General features: G+C 43.0%; 1 protein-coding gene across 3 annotated transcripts in view; it reads right to left on the reverse strand.

Moving 5' to 3' along the window:
- The window catches only part of ARHGEF18 (Rho/Rac guanine nucleotide exchange factor 18), a 569,373-nt gene that overhangs the window by 292,568 nt on the left and 254,787 nt on the right, over positions 1-22,018 (reverse strand). The window contains exon 1 of one of the 3 annotated variants that reach the window (XM_077476321.1): positions 10,617-10,771. The exons of the other annotated variants lie outside the window; for them this stretch is intronic. The gene's annotated coding sequence lies outside the window, so the exon portion shown is untranslated. Of the gene's footprint in view, positions 1-10,616; positions 10,772-22,018 lie in introns of those variants that run through there. 3 annotated transcript variants of the gene reach the window in all.

Below are 22,018 nucleotides of genomic sequence, written 5' to 3' on the forward strand. Positions count from 1 at the left end.
CTTTCTGTGTGCATAAACACATATGTAATAGAAACATTTGGTTGGAAAATAAAATGGTCCTTTGTCCTGAGGTTTATTTGTGTCTGTGAGACTCCAAGTTGTGACACAGTAATTATTATTTTGTGGGTATAAGGACTGAGGCATTTGTGTGCACTGTAAATAGCTGGCACAGATTCTGTTCAATCCTCTTTTAAGACCCTTCCACTTGCCATGCCGCAGAACATCTTTTTCTGCTCTGTTCCAGGGTGCCCCATGTCTCTCATAATCCTAGTCTTGCTCTCATTTTGTCATGCCGTTTTGACTTTTTCATTGTAAAGCCAAGCAGATTACTTAATATGAGTACTATTACACATATGTTTACACAGTACTGTTTACATATTATTTGTACCATTTAAGGCCAAATTCACCTTTAGGAACAATTTTTTATGCTACATCTTCACATGTTGCTAAGTAACCCATCCCTCACCCCCTGATCAATGCAATTGTCACTTCTTCCTGCTTTCTACCTGAAAGCCCATACAGAGGTATGGGCAGAAAGCTGGAGAAAGTGTCTGCAAGAGCCCGATATTGCACCCAAGATCCGCTAATCTACTTATCACAGGTGCAATGCTTTGCAGGCCCCTGTGGGAAAAAAATAATTGCACATTCTTTTCCTGCAAAAATATGTGTATTTTTTAATTGTTTTTTTCTTAAATGTGAATTTAGCATTTAAATATCAATTGCCTTAGCTTATAATAGGAGATGCTGTCATATTTCAGGTTGTCAGTAAAAAAATGCCCCATCAGTAAATTGTTCCATGTTTCGTTAGTAAAAACACATCATCGGGTTGGCAACCCTGCAGTCTACATGGGAGATATGTCTGCTCCTGCTACAAATGATAGATGTTTCTTGCAAGCCAATGTCAATGCAACCCAATATAAGAACTTTGTGTTCTCATGATACTCCTTTTTTTTAATCAGATTATTTTTATTGAATGCTTTTTAACTTTTCAATACAGACATGCAAACTAATACAAAAATACAGGGTACAAAATAAAAAGGAATTACATGGTAAGGACACAAATATTCATGAAGGGAGAAAATTATCAATGGGAAAAGATTGAGCAAGGTAGGAGGGAGAGAGAGAAAAAAAAGACGGGGGGAATAAAAATCAATAGGCTGAGGGTGAAGAGGACAAACACAATTACTTTGCATCCACTAAAAATTGCAATTGTGGGTATAATCTTTTCAGCATAGCTTTGGTATCTCAACCATTTGGCCTGCTTAAGTGTGTTAGATCACAATAGATAAATTTATATAACAAGAGGATTAGACTCCAAGTTTCAACATGCTAGATAGGAGATTGTACTGTTTTGCCAAGTACCATTTTTATTTCCATTATATCAGTTATCTCCCAGACGCATCTAAGTATCAAGTCTCAACACAGTATAAGTAGGATATTATCATAGCTGCCTATCTTGGATCATAGCCATTAGTGCCACTTTGTGTGTATTCAACCATTCTCATCACAGTTTTTTCGAATTTATTGTGGCAGCTACATTATTGATAAGGTAACTTTTCCAGTCTAAGGCAGGTGTTGACTTCTTTAATCCGAGTTTCAATAGAAGGGGGTAAGAGTGATAACAATTTTTGCTAGAAGTTTCCTGGCTGGCTGGGAACAGGAGTTGGCTAATTGCTAATATTATCAAATGATTTAATCTTGTATTTCTAAGTATCCAAAAATATAGGTTAAGGGGGCTTTCTGTGTGTGTACATTAAATCATTTTTTGTTAGGTCTTTTTACTGTCTTACTGGTACTGAAATAGTTTGGGTCTCATGATACTCCTTAGGCCCTTTTCACACGGGCTGTCCAATCAGTTCTGCCTGTGAGGTTTTCAAGCGGACCTGATCGGACCCTCTAGTTACCCCTATGGAGCGGTGGATGCCAGCAGTGACATGTCTGCTGGCATCCGCCACTATCTGATCTGATTCTGCCAAATTCAGACGGATGGTGTTCCTATTTTCCATTAGTCTGGCAGATCGGATATGATGGGGTGAAAACGGACAGGCTGTCCATTTTCACGCGATTTCCCCATGGAGGAGACTGTGTCCGTCTCCGCTCTGCTCAGTGAGTGGAGACAGACCTGTCATCCGCCTGCTCGGTGGCATTTATCAGAGCGATCCCCCGCTGAACAAGTACAGTCCGTCAGGCGGAAGCGCCCATGTGAAAGGGGCCTTAGGTTTTTAAACATACTGTGTGCGAAATTTGCCACAGTCTCTTTAGTGTTTCTTGATTAATGCATTAAGGTAAAAAACCTTCCGCCTTTACAACTACTTAGTCCGGTCACCTGTGTACAATTTTTAAATTACAAAATGATAGGGAAAGGAGAAAAAGGGTAATTTGTTAGAAGATGCCAAAGTTAGAACCATTGGTGGAGTTTAGTATCCACTTGTACAGGCAGAAAGCTCATTCTATCATCAGTTTGCTTTACAATACCTTCTAAGCCCCTGTACACACGGTCGGACATTCTGCCAACCAAATCCGTTGGATTTTGTCCGACGGATTTTGTCCGACGGATTGTGTCCGAAACTGTTGCATACACACGGTCGACTAAGTTGTCGGAAAATCCGATCATTCAGAACGTGATGACGTTATTTCGTTACGACGGGACTACGTTCAGGCTAGTAGCCAATAGCTTTGGTGTAGGAATTTGATCTGAGCATGAGTGGCACTTTGTCCGATTGGAATTCTCTACACATGATCGGAGTATGTCCGATCGGACCAGTTTGTCGGAAAATATTTCCAACAAGTTGGAAAATTGGGTCCGACGGATATTCCGACGGAATCAGTCCGATGCATACCACACACAGTCGGATTATCCGACAACACGGTCCAATAGGACACATTCCGACGGATTCTCCGACCGTGTGTACAAGGGCTAACAGTCTCAGATTGTGCATGACTAACCCACATTTTCATCATACTCCCTCTGGTCCATTCATTCTACAGGAACTAAAGTCATTCATTTTAGGCTGCATTCACATTATATCTATTTGTAAAAGTGCAAAATTGCGCCATGCAATTGTTGTCATGCTAATATTTTGCACTTCAAACATTTTTTTCCAACTGTGTGTTTCCTACTTTCATTTTATTTTGCTGCATTTGGTGTGCTATTAAAAATAAATGGCCCTACAAGTGCGACATGCTTTGTTTGTTTGTGCATTTTGTAAACATGCCCAAAATCACATGAAATTGCATGTACTCATAAAACCCTATAGAGCAGTGGTTCTCAACCTGGGGGGTGAATGATGATTTTCCAGGGGTCACTGAATCCCAGGGGCGGACTGACCATTGGGCCACTCGGGCACTGCCCGAGGGCCCCATGCCACTAGGGGGCCCCATCAGGGTTGCCAGCCTCAGTAAAACCAGGGGCAGTATGTAAAAATTTGTGGGTTTTTTTTACATCTGTCTCTGAAATCTCCCTTACCGACATCCTTTTGGTCTAAAAATCCTGAGATTACAGCTGCCCCACCTCTAAGCCAATAGAAACATGTCTGTGTATACTGTGTGATTGTATACTCTGTGTGTGTGTGTTTGTGTATACTGTGTGGCCCCATAATCTCTGATTGCCTAGGGGCCCCATAATCTCCTATTGCCCGGGGCCCCATGAGTTTTCAGTCCGCCCCTGCTGAATCCTGAGTTGTTCTTGGAACCCGCACCCCTCTCTAGCCTTTTTGCGGTTGCGCAGCAGGCAAAAACTCACGCTTCAAAAATAATTTTACTGTTAGGGGTCCCCACAACTTGAGAAATTTTATCAAGGGTACACGGCACTGGATAGGTTGAGAACCTCTGCTATAGAGTGAGTGCTGCCAAAATCTTTTCAACAAATAATGGTTATTATGAGGAGCGTGGAGGTGTTCTAAGTTATGTTGCATTATATATATATGTATGTATATATTATATATATATATGTGTGTGTGTGTATATATATATATATATATATATATATATATGTGTGTATATATATATATATATATATATATTGTAAGGGATCTTCCCGGGGTAGGGTGTGTTTGGACACAGTTCACAGCAGACTTGGAATTTGATAAAGAAGATCTTGGCGTTTATTCGTGGTACAAACAGTCCAGCAAACAAAATATACAGCAACACCGTGCTTTCTAAGTACAACAAAAATAAAAGTCCTAGCCCGGCTGGGCGCTTACTAACAGGTTCTGCTCACCTATCTGACACTTACAAACACCGCGTCTTTCGCCTGGATATCGCAGGGTGAGTTTTAGCTCCAGCAGTGGCTGTGCTTGCAGCTTCCTTCAACACACAGATTGTTCATTCCCTGGCTGAGAAGCAATCACCTGCAGACCCTGCAGTGCCTTTAGCTTCCCAGGCTAATTAGGATCCAAGCTCACCTGATCCCAAACCCAGAACTGGATCGGGGGATGTGGAATGACAGGTCCCTCTACCAAACCTACCTGCCATTCCATATAAACCCAGGCCCGGCAAAATTTAATAACAACTCAGCAGCATATCGCTGCTGAGAAACTGATCCATCCTGGATTTACCATCTCACACTGTGTAGCAACCTAGGTGAGATGTACACCCCCTCGATCACTTCTCCAGTGACATGTCTACATATCCCCCCCCTCTTTTTCAGACCGGAGGGCTGAGCCTTTTGTCCCCACAGACAACTTACCCTTGACAATGCGTCAGCATTTGCCTGTAATTTCCCTGGCCTGTGTTCCACAGTGAAATTAAAGTTTTGTAGGGAGAGAAACCATCTAGTCACTCTTGCATTTCTCTCCTTGTTTAACTTCATCCATGTTAGGGGGGCATGGTCTGTCACCAACTTGAATTTCCTGCCTAGCAAGTAATACTTTAAAGATTCTAGGGCCCACTTCACTGCCAAACATTCTCGCTCCACAATGGCATAATTTTTCTCGGCCGGGGTTAGTTTTCTACTCAAGTACGTCACTGGATGCTCCTCACCATTCACTACTTGTGAGAGTACTGCACCTAAGCCTGTGTTAGAGGCATCTGTCTGGACCAGAAATTCTCGCCTGAAATCGGGGGTGACTAACACAGGTGGTTGGCACAAGGCAGACTTAAGGCTTTGGAAAGCCTCCTCGGCCTCTGGGGTCCACGTGACCATTGCTGTCTTTCCGCCCTTTGTCAAGTCAGTTAGCGGAGCAGCAACTGAGGCAAAGTTCGGCACAAATCTACGGTAATAACCCGTAATACCCAGGAAAGCTCTAACCTGTTTCCTTGTCAGGGGTCTAGGCCAATTCTGTATTGCCTCAATTTTATTTAGCTGTGGCCTAACCAATCCTCTTCCAACAATGTAGCCCAGATATTTGGCCTCTTCTAGGGCTAGAGCACACTTCTCGGCATTTATGGTCAACCCTGCATCACTTATGGCATCCAACACGGCCTGTACCTTACAGAGGTGACTTTCCCAATCAGGGCTAAAAATGACCACATCATCGAGGTAGGCGGCTGAGTAATCACGATGTGGTCGCAGAATCAAGTCCATCAACCTCTGGAAAGTTGCAGGCGCTCCATGTAACCCGAACGGCATCACTACATACTGGAATAGCCCATCAGGGGTGGAGAAAGCAGTTTTCTCTTTAGCCTCGTTAGAAAGTGGAATCTGCCAATAGCCCTTTGTGAGATCGAGGGTGGTTATGTACCTGGCGTTACCCAACTTCTCAATCAACTCATCTACCCTGGGCATAGGATACGCATCGAACTTGGAGATCTCATTCAACTTTCTGAAATCGTTACAGAACCTCCAAGTTCCATTGGGCTTTGGGATTAGCACAATTGGGCTGGACCATTCACTCTGTGACACCTCAATTACCCCCAGAGCAAGCATACGTTTTACCTCGGCAGATACGGCTTCCCTACGTGCCTCGGGTATCCTATAGGGCTTAAGGTTTACTCTGCTTCTAGGCTCAGTTTCAATGTGATGATGGATGAGGTGTGTACGCCCTGGGAGGTCAGAGAACTTGTTTTTGTTTTTCTGTAAAAATTCCTGAGCCTCCTGTTTCTGTGACACTGATAGAGTATCACCTACCTTGACTGGAGGGATTGGTTGTGACAAATTATTAACAGTATTTGTCGCCCCCAAGGATTCCCTGTCTTTCCAGGGCTTGATCAAGTTTATGTGATAAACTTGGAAAGGCTTCCTTCTACCTGGTTGGTGCACCTTGTAGTTCACCTCACTGATCTTTTCAACAATTTCATAAGGACCTTGCCACTTCGCTAAGAATTTACTCTCAACAGTGGGGACTAGTATAAGGACCCTATCGCCTGGGTTGAATGTCCTGATTCTTGCGGACCGGTTGTAAATTCTACTTTGGGCCTCTTGAGCTCTCTGGAGGTGTTCCCTTACCAGGGGCATTACAGTGGCTATACGGTCCTGCATTTGTGCTACATGCTCAATAACACTCTTGTATGGGGTGGACTCATTCTCCCATGTCTCTTTTGCAATGTCTAGTAGACCCCTAGGGTGATGACCATAGACCAACTCGAATGGTGAGAACCCTGTGGACGCTTGGGGCACCTCCCTAATAGCAAACATGAGGTAGGGTAATAAATGATCCCAGTCACGACCATCTTTTGCCACCACTTTCTTCAACATATGTTTCAAAGTTTTATTAAATCTCTCCACCAATCCGTCCGTCTGGGGGTGGTACACAGAGGTACGGATGTGTGAGATTTTAAATAGTCTGCATAATTCCTTCATTACTTTCGACATAAATGGCGTACCTTGGTCAGTTAGGATTTCTTTGGGGATCCCAGTCCTAGAGAACATATAAAACAACTCACGTGCAATTGTTTTAGATGCAGTGTTTCTTAAGGGTACAGCCTCAGGATAGCGGGTCGCATAATCCAGGACTACCAAAATATACTGGTGTCCTCTAGCTGACTTTACAATGGGACCCACTAAATCCATGGCAATACGCTCAAAAGGCACCTCTATAATAGGGAGCGAAACCAAAGGACTGCGAAAATGTGACACTGGGGCACTAACCTGACATGTGGGGCACGACTCACAGTATTTTTTAATGTCATCATATATGGCCGGCCAAAAAAACCTCTGGAGAACCCTCTCTCGCGTTTTGTCAGTCCCCAAGTGTCCCCCAAGAACATGGTTATGTGCCATGTCAAGCACCTGACGCCGGTACGGCTTAGGTACCAGAAGCTGTTCCACAATCTCATCTTTAACCTTATTGACTCTATAGAAAAGATCATTAGTCACCGAAAAATGTGGAAATCTTTTTTCAGCATCTGGTTCCTGAGGTACCCCGTTCATAACAGCAACCTGCTCTCTCGCATTTTTGAGAGTGGGGTCCTGTAATTGTGCAGTCCCAAAATTATCGCTAGACACCTCTAAGTCTAGTATATTTTGCTCAGTGGGAGGAGCCTCCTCCTCCCCAGCCAGGACCTGCAAAGGAAAACAATCATTTTCATCCTGCACATTTTTATCATTCACAGTGGACAAGGCAACCCCCTTAGAGGTATCCTCACTCCTTTTGGGGATTTTTCTTTTTTCCCAAAGAGCCCAGAATAATGGAAAATCGCGCCCCAATATTACATTATGCATGAGGTTTTTAACCACACCCACTTCATATTGTACGGTGCCTTGTTCAGTCCCGACTTTAGCCAGCACTATAGGGTACACTTTTGTATCACCATGTATGCACACAACACTCATATGCTTTTTAGACTCTAAGTCCCCAGTCACCAGGCTAGCATGCACCAAGGTTACAAGGCTTCCTGAGTCCATTAACGCTTTAACAGGAAAGTCATTGATTGTGATGTTGCAGATTTGCGGTTCAGTCTCTAGTCCAGGAACTGCAGCACAAGATGGTTCCGCAAATAGCGACTGACGCCTGCTAGCGTCACATTCCATGGGTTCAGAGGTAAGAGGGCAATGGGCCGACACGTGTCCCGCCTCATGGCATCTCCAACACTGGATAGGGCCTGGTCTCTTTGGCAAGGAGTCCTTTTCAGAGCCCCTTAGCCACCCGGGACCATCACCAGTCTTTTGTCCCTGAGACACCACTTGAGCCCTTTTCCCCCCATCAGCACCCCTCCACACTCCCCCAATAGATGGAAGTCTCTTACCAGCTGACGGCACAGATCTGGCGCTCCGGGGAGGTGAAGATGCTGCAGGAACATCACGGAGGTAGTCCTCAGTCGCCTGGAACCTCTCCACAAGGTTGACAAGTTCGTTTGCATTCTTAGGATCACCTTGTCCCACCCAGCGTTGCAAGTCAGTAGGAAGGGCTCGGAGGTAGCGATCCATCACGACCTTCTCTAGGATTTGTGCAGGAGTAGAAGTGTCTGGCTCCAACCACTTTCTTGCCAAATGGATTAGGTCATACATCTGGGACCTCGCTGATTTGTCCAGACTGTAGCTCCAGTTGCGTACCCTCCGGGCACGGACTGCAGTAGTAACTCCTAGTCGGGCAAGCATCTCCTCTTTTAGCCGAGTATAGTCCTTAACCTCTTGCTCACTGAGGTCATAGTAGGCCTTTTGAGGTTCACCTGTTAAATAGGGCGCAATTACCTCTGCCCACTCAGCGGCTGGTAACTTCTCTCGCTCAGCCACGCGCTCAAATACTGTTAGATAGGCCTCAACATCGTCCTCAGCAGTCATCTTTTGCAGCGCTTTCTGCACAGTCCTTCTCCCAGAAAAAATCTCTGGAGCGGCTCCCTCCATTGTGGGTGGATTAGCAACCACAGGCGCCTCTCGATTTACTATCAGGTGCTCGATAAGTTGTTGTTGTGCAGCCATCATCTGCTGTTGTGCAGCCATGGACTGTTCATGTCGTCTATTGGCCTCTGTCTGAGCCTGCTGTTGTTGCAAACTCACTTGCATAAACTGCTTCAGCATCTCCTCCATGTTGCTGGACTGTTTTTGGAGTGTAGTTGCAGCTTTCACCCAGGACATCAGCAGCTGTAGCCAAGTCTGTCCACACCGTTGCCCCTAGCAACCGCGTTGCCCGCATTCTCCACCAATTGTAAGGGATCTTCCCGGGGTAGGGTGTGTTTGGACACAGTTCACAGCAGACTTGGAATTTGATAAAGCAGATCTTGGCGTTTATTCGTGGTACAAACAGTCCAGCAAACAAAATATACAGCAACACCGTGCTTTCTAAGTACAACAAAAATAAAAGTCCTAGCCCGGCTGGGCGCTTACTAACAGGTTCTGCTCACCTATCTGACACTTACAAACACCGCGTCTTTCGCCTGGATATCGCAGGGTGAGTTTTAGCTCCAGCAGTGGCTGTGCTTGCAGCTTCCTTCAACACACAGATTGTTCATTCCCTGGCTGAGAAGCAATCACCTGCAGACCCTGCAGTGCCTTTAGCTTCCCAGGCTAATTAGGATCCAAGCTCACCTGATCCCAAACCCAGAACTGGATCGGGGGATGTGGAATGACAGGTCCCTCTACCAAACCTACCTGCCATTCCATATAAACCCAGGCCCGGCAAAATTTAATAACAACTCAGCAGCATATCGCTGCTGAGAAACTGATCCATCCTGGATTTACCATCTCACACTGTGTAGCAACCTAGGTGAGATGTACACCCCCTCGATCACTTCTCCAGTGACATGTCTACAATATATATATATATATACAGTATTTAAGAATACTTAACACAAAGTCATTTAGTTTGTATACTTAAAATTGTTGCTTTTCTTATTTCCTAAGACAGTTCTGTTTTTCTAAATTTCCAGATGACAAGTCTTAGACCCCATACACACTATTAGATTTTCTGCAGGTTTTTGTCTTCAGATTTACCAAAACATGTAGTGCAAGTGCCTGCCTGATGGCATACAAATTGAAAATCTTAAGGTTTGACCTATATGGTTTTGGTAAATCTAAAGACAAAAATCTGCAGAAAATCTAATAGTGTGTATGGTGCCTTAAGCTGGTTACCCAATATACAATTTTCTGTAGATATTTTTCCTTCAGATTTACCAAAACCATATAATATGAGGCCAAACCTTAGGAGTTTCAATTTTTATGCAATCAGGCAGGCCCTTGCGCTACATGATTTTGGTAAATCTGAAGACAGAAATTAGCAGAAAATCTGATAGTGAGTATGGGGCTTTAGAGTTTCAATTTGTATGCAATCAGGCAGTCCCTTACACTACATGGTTTTGGTAAATCTAAAGGAAATCAGACAAAAAAAGTTGTATAGTGTGTATGGGGTCTTACAGCAAGATAAAATGTAGTTTAAGTTTTAGTTTAAGTTTAAGATTTTAATTCAAAATTTTAAGTTTAAAATTTTAGTTTAAGTTAGGTTAGGGTGTTTAGTTTAAGATGATACTGTTATTAAACTATAACATTTTACACTGATAACTTGCGCAACATCAGTTTCACATATTATGCATCCGGCTACATTACGTAAGGTACATTTAAATGGTGACAAAACCTCTCAGCAACAAATAAATACCCATGAACTATGAACATAGAAATATAACACTAACACTAAGAAATTATCATTGCAGATACCATGTCAAGGTCTGTTTAGTCAGTTCTTGTACTATACTAGGCCTTCTGATAATGCATATTGTGCAGGTAGTTAAAGAATAGCATGATTTACCTTTTTGAAGTTCAATGTTCATAACCAAAGAAAAGATAAGATATGCAGAAGTTCATCTGTTTGCCTGAAAGGGTTTGTAGCTCTGTATGTGCCGTACAGATATAGTGAGACGATAATGTAATTTTCCGATTTTTTTAGGTTAGGACATTTCCTCTTTTTTGTTTTCTCTGCATTGCTTAACTTCAGTTTAATTCTCATTTAACCACTCACTCGAAAGAAAAAATGAAACTAATAATGTTTCCTTGTTTGCAATAACATTTTATGAATCTTATCTGAAATTAAACAATGTTATATAAATTTGGGAAGGGGCTTCTAATTCCAAATAGCTGATTTCTAAAATCAGTCACTTAACCACTTACAGACCGGACCATTTTGCTGGTCAAAGACCAGACCACTTTTTGCAATTCGGCACTGCGTCGCTTTAACTGACAATTGCGCGGTCGTGCGATGTGGCTCCCAAACAAAATTGACGTCCTTTTTTTCCCACAAATAGAGCTTTCTTTTGGTGGTATTTGATCACCCCTGCGGTTTTTATTTTTTGCGCTATAAACAAAAATAGAGCGACAATTTTGAAAAAAACGCATTACTTTGTTATAATAAATATCCCCCAAAAATATATAAAAAAACATTTTTTTCCCTCAGTTTAGGCCGATACGTATTCTTCTACATATTTTTGGTAAAAAAATCGCAATAAGCGATTATTGGTTGGTTCGCGCAAAAGTTATAGCGTTTACAAAATAGGGATAGTTTTATAGCATTTTTATTAATAATTTTTTATTATTTTATTTTTTTACTAGTAATGGCGGCGATCAGCGATTTTCATTGTGACTGCGACATTGTGGGGGACCCATCGGACATTTTTGACACATTTTTGGGACCATTGTCATTTACACAGTAATCACTGCTATATAAATGCAGTGATTCCTGTGTAAATGACACTGGCAGTGAAGGGGTTAACCAGTGGGTGGCAGTGTAGGGGTTAAGTGTTCCTAGGGGTGTGTTACTAACTGTGGGGGGGTTGGGCTTTCATTTAGTGAACACTGATCTCTGCTCCAATCACATGGAGCAGAGATCAGCGTCACTAGTTGCTAGGCAGAATGGAGAAATGCTGTTTATACGGCATTTCCTCCATTCAGCCGTCCCGTGAGACGATCGCGGGGATGCCCGCGGCGATCGAGTCCGCGGGTCCCGCGACCGGACTCACGGGGGTCCCAACCAGCGCGGGAGCGCGCCACCGCTGGCGCGCTCCCGATGGCAGGGCGGCATTGAATATTGGACGTGCCTGTACCATTCTGTCGACATACATCGTCGTGAGCTGGTCGGGAACCGGTTAAAGCAGGTTCTCTTTGCTTGTACTTCTTCAGAGTGAGCCTATGCTTTGCCAAGCCCTGCAGCATCCTACAGTTATATTCACTTTCTGTTCATTGCCAGAAATGAGGAAAGGAAGCCCTATGTAAGTTATATCATAGTCGGAGGGCCAACAACTTTCTTTCTGCCCCATGTGAGTTAGTGAGTTGCGCTAATCAACTCAGTAATGGAATAAGTCACATTATTCCAATAACCTGAAGTATCAAGTATTTATTTCTCTTAGCTACCATAATGAATGTATTGGTGGGGAGCAAAGGGAAGTTGAGTATATGCAGGGGGATGAGGGGTAGGCATTAAAGTGGAAGTAAACCCATCCATAAAACAGTTTAATTTCCGGTGTCCTATCATATAGAGTCCCCCATCGGATAGTATCCTCTGTGTACTGCGCAGTACACAGCACACACAGATTCCGAAAATAGCCGAAGATGAATGCCCCCTGTGCCGTGAGTCCAGGTTCTAGCCCCACCATCCAAGTGGACATAGAGTTGGAATAAAAAGAGCTGAGCCCGCGAGGGGCCCTCTAATATCGCCAGCCCTATGTCCGCTTGGAAGGTGGGGCTACCACCTTCACTCACGGTGCAGGCGCCGTTCATCTTCAGAGATTTTCTGAAGCTTCTTCTGCTCCGTACTGCCCAAGCGCTGTGCATGAGCAGTACTGGGCGGACAGTATCCAATGCCAGGACACTATATGCCAGAACACCGGCACGTGCCAGAAATGTAACACTCCAATTGGTTGTGCTCTCCACCAAAATATCAAACCATCCAATGGCTGGTGTTATAACTGATCACATGTGCAGCATCATGGCAGTTGTAGATTAAACAGAGGCAAAGAAGGCAGCTTCCTTGGCTGAAATCAATAGGAGGGTTTACTTACACTTTAAGAACCAGCAAAGTCCTCAACTAACGACAACTCTAAACACAAAGCTTGGATCCTAATATGCCTATTAGTGGCTTGGAGAGCTATTCTAAAAACATTTTTTGGACTTCAACCTTTCCCCTTACAATCTCTATGACCATGGCTACTGCTTTACAGGGCGAAAATCAGCACTGACTTTACTCAAATAGCTTCCAGGAAACATTTCAACATGAGATGGCAGGCTTTCATGAGCATGTCCCAGGAGGAACTTGAGACTTTTGAGGGATCTTTCTCTTACCTCCAAGGTACTTACTTCAACTACTACAGTATGACAAAGGATATCTTTTAAGAAACCTACTCCCCCCTGGACTCCCCAGGAAAGCAATATTGCACTTGCCAAGGATACTGCAAGATTAGGTATATATATATATATATATATATATATATATATATATATATATATATATATATATACCAACTTTATCTCATAAAACATTAAAGGCCCATACACACGATATGAAAACAGATGGGAAAATTTGTAAGATGAGCTGTCTGCGGCTTTTCGGATCATTTGTATGGTGCTTTCGACAGCCGATTTCACTTTTTTCTCAGACAAAAGCTGCATGTGCAGGCTACAATTTCCTACTGTCTTTGGCTTTGTTTTATGTTGTGTAACTAACACTGTAAAATGTTGAACTCATGGTGACACTTGTCCTGTCACTTTCTTATTACTCTGTATTGTTGCTTTTTCCAATAAATTCTATTGAAAAAAAAAAAAAAGAACCAGCAAAACACAGGTTCAGGTTAAAGCAGTATCAAACCCAAAACCAAAAATTTAATATACTGCAGCTTACCAATTCTTAGATGTGGTGGCTGCATTAGTTTTTATTTTTGTATGTTTTTGCCTTTGTTTTCACCTAGTTATCTGGCCGGTGACATACCTCCCGTATTACATTGAACCCACTCTGGATGAAGGTGCACAGGGGCACCTTACTTTAAAAGCAGCTACAGCCACAGTTTTTTTTTTACTTTTAGGATAAAGGTTTTTTTTTTTTGTATTAATTCATCTTTTATTATTTTTTTTCTCTTATACAAAAGTGACAAACAAATAACAAACAAATATAAGAAATCAAAGCATAAACTTATCCTCCACATTTACATACATATCCATTTCTACTATATGATGGTATAGGAAGGTGGCTAGGGGTACTAGAAGAGGAGAGAAATGCTGTGTTAATGCCCAAAAAAAAAAAAAAAAAAAAAAAAAAAAGGAGTACCCAGGAGGGGAGTCCTTAATTTTCCCCAAGTGTTATATTCCTTCTTTATGTGCTTTTGTTATACCCTTGTGATTTTCCATGCTTTAGTGTTAGTGGGTAAAAGGAAAAAAAAGAAATTCCGTCCCTTAAACGTCCTCGTATGTAAATAATGTGTTCAATCATAATTACGTGATTTTATTCTATGTGTATCCTTACTTTTATGTATTTATGTATTTAAGAGGATCCTATGGATCCTTCACCCTTCTTTGTATTTTTTAAGGATAAAGGTTTTACATGAATAAATAAAAGCTGGCCATTGCAAGCACCCCTGTCAGTGTGAAATGGTTTATCTCATCCCTCTAACAGCTAAAATGAAAGGAAAATCCAGATGTCTGCACACCAAACGGAGATCCAAATGCCTTTATTCGCATAAAACCATGAAGAACATGAAGAGCACTACATGTACAAGCAAGGGAGGAACAGTTTACATGTTTCACACACAAATTGTGCTTTATCAAAGCCCCTCTAACAGCTGCATCTGCAAGAGAGCTTGTTCTTTTGAAAAAAAAAAAAAAAACTGATTTGCTGAAAATAAAAGAAGGAAAGCCTTAAAAAAATGAATGCAGCCATCACATCTAATTGGTAAACTAAAATATATTAAATGTTCACTTTTAGGCTACTTTCAGACTGGGGCGTGGTGGGCGTCGGCGGTAAAGCGGCACTATATTTAGCGCAGTTTTACCGTTGTTTTAGCAGAGCCAGACACGGGGAGCCGACAATTCATTATAGCCACGAGTGCTTTTAAATGGCTTTTTTTCCTTCAGAAATGACACTTTGTGCAGGGACTGTTCTAAGCACGGGAAACAAGCGCTAATTTACAGGCATACCATACACACCCCCTAGGTACGAAATTTAAAGGAATATTTCACTTTTATTGTTTCACTTTAAGCATTATTAAAATCACTGCTCCCTAAAAAACGTCTGTTTAAAAAAAAATAATTTGCATTGATACATTGATACATGTCCCCTGCGGCAGGACCCAGGTCCCCAAATACTTTTTATGACAATAACTTGCATATAAGCCTTTAAAATTAGCACTTTAGATTTCTCCCATAGACTTTTACAGGGTGTTCCACGGCTTTTCGATTTCGCCGTGAACACCCTAAATTGTTCGCTGTTCGGCGAACGGGCAAACAGGCGATGTTGGAGTCGAACATGAGTTCGACTCGAACTCGAAGCTCATCCCTAATCTCCAGCTTAAGAAAAAATAAAAAACACACGATCCAAGCCTAGGTTCGCACTGCTGCAATATGCTTTTGATCCAACTTTCAGTGCAATTATGTAGTGCTACTTGGATGCAACTTGAATGTTACTCTGATGCAACTTTATAAGGTTTGTATATTCTATGGGACCAAAACAGAACTGGAACCACACCAAAGTAGTACAGAAACCTTTTCCCAAAATCGCTCCATGCTAAGTCGCATTGATGTGAACGGGCTAAATTAATAACAATGTAATTTCCTTTGTCATGCCATTCTGTACCACTTAAGTTGTATCTGAAATCATGCTAGTGTGAACCAAGCCCATTTCTTGAATCTTCACTCCATTTCAGAGCAACACTGTTGGCAAAACCTGAAACCTCCAAAACACTTCCAGTTGTGTCAGACGCCTGGCCTATCACTGCATGCTGTGATTCCATCCACTGGTCCCTAGATCACTACTGTGTCCTTTAGACCCCTTTCACACTGAGGCGTTTTACAGGTGCTATAGCACTAAAAATAGTGTCTGCAAAGCGCATTTCCTCTCACTCCAATGTCCTGCAAGCAGCATCTTTGAGACACGGTAGGAGCGGTGTATACACCGCTCCTACAGTGCCCCTTCACATTGGAATCAATGGGCAGCGCCACCGAATCGCTTCTGCAGCGGCGCATTGCGGGCTCTTTTAACAAGGTTTAAAAGTGCCCCGTTAGCGGCCGCAAAGCACCGCTAAAACGCCAGTAAAGCACCGCTAAAAATAGCAGCGCTTTAACGCCCACGCCCCCAATGCCCTGGTGTGAAAGGGCTCTTAATGTTGTAGGGGTTGATTGATGGAATCACATGTTGTTTAGTAGTGGACCTGCCAACCAACACATGCCAAATTGTTAAAGATTAAATTAAATAAAAAATTTTGCCAGCAGTTTTACGCGAGTGTCAATATAAACAGTCTTCTTTTGCAGGGTACGCTTTTGTTTTGTTTTTTTAAAGTGGTTGTAAACCCTTACAACACACTTTGACCTACAGGTAAGCCTAGATTAAGGCTTACCTGTAGGTCCAAGAAATATCTCCTAAACCTACACGGTTTAGGAGATATTTGCCGAAAGACAGGCACCACGCCGTAGACAGCGGCGTGCAGGCGCACTGAGCGCGGCACCGTCAAAGGCGAATATGCCACGCGCGGCGGCTCCCGTGCGCATGCGCGGGAGTGACGTCATTGCGGCTTCGCCGAATGACATCAGCGGACCAGTGAGACCCACCGAGAAGATGGATGCACCGGACTACAGGGGACAGCGGTGACATCGCTGGCTCCTGTATCAGGTAAGTGACACATAATGGACTACTATGCGATGCATAGTAGTCCATTATGCTTTACCTTTGCAGGGAATAATAGAGGAAGTAAACTCATCGGGGTTTACTTCCTCTTTAAGTCACTGACAACTGCTGTATAAACTTTTTTTTTGCATGGTTAAATACTACATATTAACCACACGCACATGATAGTTAGAACCATTAAACCCATGAACATTTTTTTCAAAAAGAAGGTTTTCTTATTGTAGCTGATTCTGTTTTCTTTTGATATAGAGTTCTTACTAGAATTGTGTGTGCTTTTACATGTCAAAAGATGGAATTTATTTAAATTTTTGTGATTCGCACACCTTGGCTCAAAAATACATCCTAGTGATCTGTGTGTATTTTAGCAGCAACATTATTGGAAAGGAATGCCCGATGAACTGCTTCCCCCGGTATAATGATTACAAGTATACTTTTAATTGGAGATTACTGAATAACTTCCAGCCCCCCAACATTGCCATTCCGTAAGATACACAAATACTTGCTCCTGCTTTACTAGAATAAAGATAGAAAATTGTGTTAACCCTATAAGTTCAGGATTCAGTGGAGTTCAGGAACTACTGAAACTGTGGAGAAGTAGACATGTTTTATGTTGTACTTAGTATCAGGGTCTGGATATCTTCAGGGACCCCTACCCCCATATAAATACTCTCATCTGTACTGAGTCCTAGAGATGAAATGTATTTAGCTGCAAAGAATCCAACTCCTTGTAGAATTTGTTCACATTCAACTACCAGTCCACCCCCCATCCATAGTCAATATCCATGTCCCATAACACACTTTTCATATTTACCAATGACTGATTACTATTAAAGGAGAAGTATTGCTGCAGATTCTTACTTACCTCTGTGGATGTAGTATTAGTCCAATGCTGAACCTGTATCCCAGTGCCTCTTCACTGAAAACTGAGCGATCGAACGCCGCCTATGGCTCGGTTCTCTCACCTCCCTGAGCAGAGAGCTGCTGACTGTCAATCAGCATCTCTCCTGCTCTGCTCCTCCACGCTCATTGGAGCATTAAGCTGTGGAGGGGAGAGGGGGAGTGGCCATCTCAGCCTCTCAGCGACTCGCTGAGAGGCTGAGACAGCCATCAGTCCAGGCACCTGGTGGGTCCAGACTTCCTAAGTCAGGCTGACGTGGTGCCTGGACTGATATTGGTGACGTCAGCAGAAAGCGGACTTTAGACCAATCTCTGCTGAAAACGGTTCACAGGAATGCAAAACGAATTGCACTCCTGTGACCCATAGGAGAAGCCCAGCCAAATGAGCTCAGGCTGAACTTCTCCTTTAATGTAAATATGTGGTCACCAGTAAATATCACTGTATTTAACTTGTATTTTGACTCCAAAGAAAACAATGTCTTTGTGAACCATCACTATCACATTGAATGATGTGATTGTAAATGATCTGTTATGGTCAGTCATGCCTGTTTCTATATCACTGTCTAAAATGCATTACCAAATAATTCCTCTCTGTATAAACCAAATAGCAGAAGTATTCCTGTCTGGACACTACAGATGACACAACATTCATCTTAGGGATGCCTCCATCAGCACTGTATGTTCTTCTCACATGGACATTTTTTATACTTTTTTTTTTTAAAAGCAGAACTAAACTCTCTTAATCAACATTAAAGTGGGAGTAAACCCGCTGACTTTGTTTTTTTACACCTGCAAGAGAAAAGGCATAATGAGCTAGTATGCACCGCATACTAGCTCATTATGAAATACATACCTTAGAACGAGGCGCCGGCATCTCACTCGATCCACACCGAGGGAGCTGACCTATTCCCTCGGTGTGTCTTTTCGGTATCGCGGCTCCAGCACTGTGAGTGGCCCAGATGTCCTCACTCCCATGCATGCACGCGGGAGTTTTCTTCCCGGCAGGTTCTGGCATTTGCCGGACTTTCAGCCTGAATCCCTGGTGCTCATGCGCCGCTGAAGTCAGTGGCTTATTGTGAGGGGAATATAGGTATAGGTTTAGGAGATATTCTTTTTACCTACAGGTAAGCCTTATTATAGGCTTACCTGTAGGTCAAAGTTAAAAATGTAACTATACAACCGCTTTAACTATTTTTAATCCTTTGTGCTACTAGTATTAGTAAATAGATAGGTTAAATTATATTTTCATGTGAAGCGCCCCCTGACATCAGAGAGGGATGACATTTCACCTCAGGGTGCTGGTTCTGAGGCATGGTGGGTGTGGACATTTGTAGACATTTATTTTAAATCAATTAAATTTAAAAAAAAAAGGTTTTTAAAAACACCCCGTCACGACGAGCTTGCGCACAGAAGCGAGCGCATACGTGAGTAGCGCCCGCATATGAAAACGGTGGTCAAACCACACATGTGAGGTATCGCTGCGATCGGTAGAGCGAGAGCAATAATTCTAGCCCTAGACCTCTGTAAAAAATGCAACCTGTAGAATTTTTTAAATGTCGCTTATGGAGATTTTTGAGGCTAAAAGTTTGACGCCATTCCACGAGCGGGCGCAATTTTACTCGGCGTACCATTATCTTTCACAATATAAAAAAAAAAAAAATTGGGCTAATTTTACTGTTGTCTTATTTTTTTATTCAAAAAAGTGAATTTTTTCCAAAAAAAGTGCACTTGTAAGACCGCTGCGCAAATACGGTGTGAAAAAAAGTATTTCAATGACCGCCATTTTATTCTCTAGGGTGTTAGAAAAAAAAACAATATAAAATGTTTGGGGGTTCTAAATAATTTTCTAGCAAAAAAAAACAGTTTTAACCACTTCCCGACCGCCGCACGACGATGTACGTCGACAGAATGGCACGGGCAGGCATAAGGGCTTACATGTACGTCCTTGCCTTCCCGCGGGTCGGGGCCCGATCGGGCCCCCGCCCGGTGCCTGCGGCGGTCGGTATTCGTTCGGGAGCGATCCGGGATGAGGGGGCGGCCATTCATTCATGGCCACCCCCTCGCGATCGCTCCCGACGAATAGAAATCCTTCGTCACATCACTTCCTCTCCTGTAATGTAAACACAGGAGAGGAAGTGATGTAATCTCTCCTCCGTGTCGGTATTTTTCGTTCCGACACCGAGGAGAGGATCGGTGAGTTGCACCAACACGACACTACACAGTAGAACGTGCCAGGCACACTCACACCCCCCCGATCACCCCCCCAATTACCCCTGCCCCCCAGTCACAGTGACACCAATGTCATTTTTTTTTTTTGCATTGGTGTCATTTGTGACTGTAATAACTGTTAGGGCAGTTAGGGTTAGCCCCCTTTAGTTCTAAGGTACCCCCTAACCCCCCCAATAAAGGTTTAACCCCGTGATCACCCCCCGTCGCCAGTGTCACTAAGGCTGGGTTCACATTGCAGCGGTTTATGAGAACGGATGTGATTCGCACCGCACTGCAGTGCAAATCACATCCGATCTCTGTGCGATTTGAGTTCAGCCATACAGATAGTATGGCTGAATTCGTGTCGCACCCGCCGCAAACTCGCACGGGACCCTTTTTTTGGTCCGCAGCAGAATCGGATCGCATGGGTGTTCACACCATGCGATCCGAGTTTGCAGATCGCACTGCGATATGCGAACTGATCTGGGGGTGTCATTAACATTTCACTGACACTCCCAGCAGTTCGCATAGGGCAGTGTGAACTGCCGCCGGGAGGCATGTGATGCGGGAACCCGCCACGGATTCGTGGCGTTCCCGCATCGCTCCAGTGTGAACCCAGCCTAATAAGCGATAGTTTTTCTGATCGCTGTATTAGTGTCACAGGTGACGCTAGTTAGGCAGGTAGGTATTTAGGTTCGCCGCAGCTTTTTATATACTACCGCATAAAGCCCCCTGATTGCCCCCTAGTTAACCCTTTCACCAGTGATCACCATATAACTGTTACAGGTGACGCTGGTTGGTTAGTTATTTTTTTTATAGTTTCAGGGCACCCGCCATTTATTACCTAGTCTCACTAGTGTACCCCTAAATTTAGGGGTGTCTACTTTCCAAAATGGGGTCATTTGGGGGGGGGGGTTTGTGCCATCTTGGCATTTTATGGCCTATAAAACTGTAACGCCCTTAGAAAGCCTGAAGGCGGTGCTAGGCTCCCAAAAAGTCCCACATATGTGGTATCCCCGTACTCAGGAGAAGCAGCAGAATTTATTTTGGGGTGTCATTTCACATATGCCCATGGCATGCGTGAGCAATATATCATTTAGTGACAACATTGTGAAAAAAAAAAAAAAGTTTGTAATTTTCCCGCAACTTGTGGCAAAATATAAAATATTCCATGGACTCAACATGCCTCTCAGCAAATAGCTTGGGGTGTCTACTTTCTAAAATGGGGTCATTTGTGGGGGTTTTGTGCCATCTTGGCATTTTATGGCCTTCAAAACTGTAATAGGTAGTGAGGAGTGAAGTCAAATATTTACGCCCTTAGAAAACCTGAAGGCGGTTCTTGGTTTTCGGGGCCCCGTACGCGGCTAGGCTCCCAAAAAGTCCCACATATGTGGTATCCCCGTACTCAGGAGAAGCAGCAGAATTTATTTTGGGGTGTCATTTCACATATGCCCATAGCATGTGTGAGCAATATATCATTTAGTGACAACTTTGTGAAAAAAAAATAAAAAAAAATTAAAGTTTGTAATTTTCCCGCAACTTGTGGCAAAATATAAAATATTCCATGGACTCAAAATGCCTCTCAGCAAATAGCTTGGGGTGTCTACTTTCTAAAATGGGGTCATTTGTGGGGGTTTTGTGCCATCTTGGCATTTTATGGCCTTCAAAACTGTAATAGGTAGTGAGAAGTGAAATCAAAAATTTACGCCCTTAGAAAGCCTGAAGGCGGTGCTTGGTTTTCGGGGCCCTGTACGCGGCTAGGCTCCCAAAAAGTCCCACATATGTGGTATCCCCGTACTCAGGAGAAGCAGCAGAATTTATTTTGGGGTGTCATTTCACATATGCTCATAGCATGTGTGAGCAATATATCATTTAGTGACAACTTTGTGTAAAAAAAAAAAAAAAAATTTTTTTTGTCATTATTCAATCGCTTGAGGCAAAAAAATTAAATATTCAATGGGCTCAACATGCCACTTATCAATTTCCTTAGGGGGTCTACTTTCCAAAATGGGGTCATTTGGGGGGGTTTTGTACTGCCCTGCCATTTTAGCACCTCAAGAAATGAGATAGGCAGTCGTAAACTAAAAGCTGCGTAAATTCCAGAAAACGTACCTTAGTTTGTAGATGTGACAACTTTTGCGCAAACCAATAAATATCCAATTATTGACTTTTTTTTTACCAAAGACATGTGGCTGAATACATTTTGGCCTAAATGTATGACTAAAATT

Source organism: Lithobates pipiens, unplaced genomic scaffold (genome assembly GCF_037356315.1).
Source record: "Lithobates pipiens isolate NorthernLeopardFrog02 unplaced genomic scaffold, aLitPip1_a1.2 Scaffold_13, whole genome shotgun sequence".
NCBI classification, from domain to species: Eukaryota; Metazoa; Chordata; class Amphibia; order Anura; family Ranidae; genus Lithobates; species Lithobates pipiens.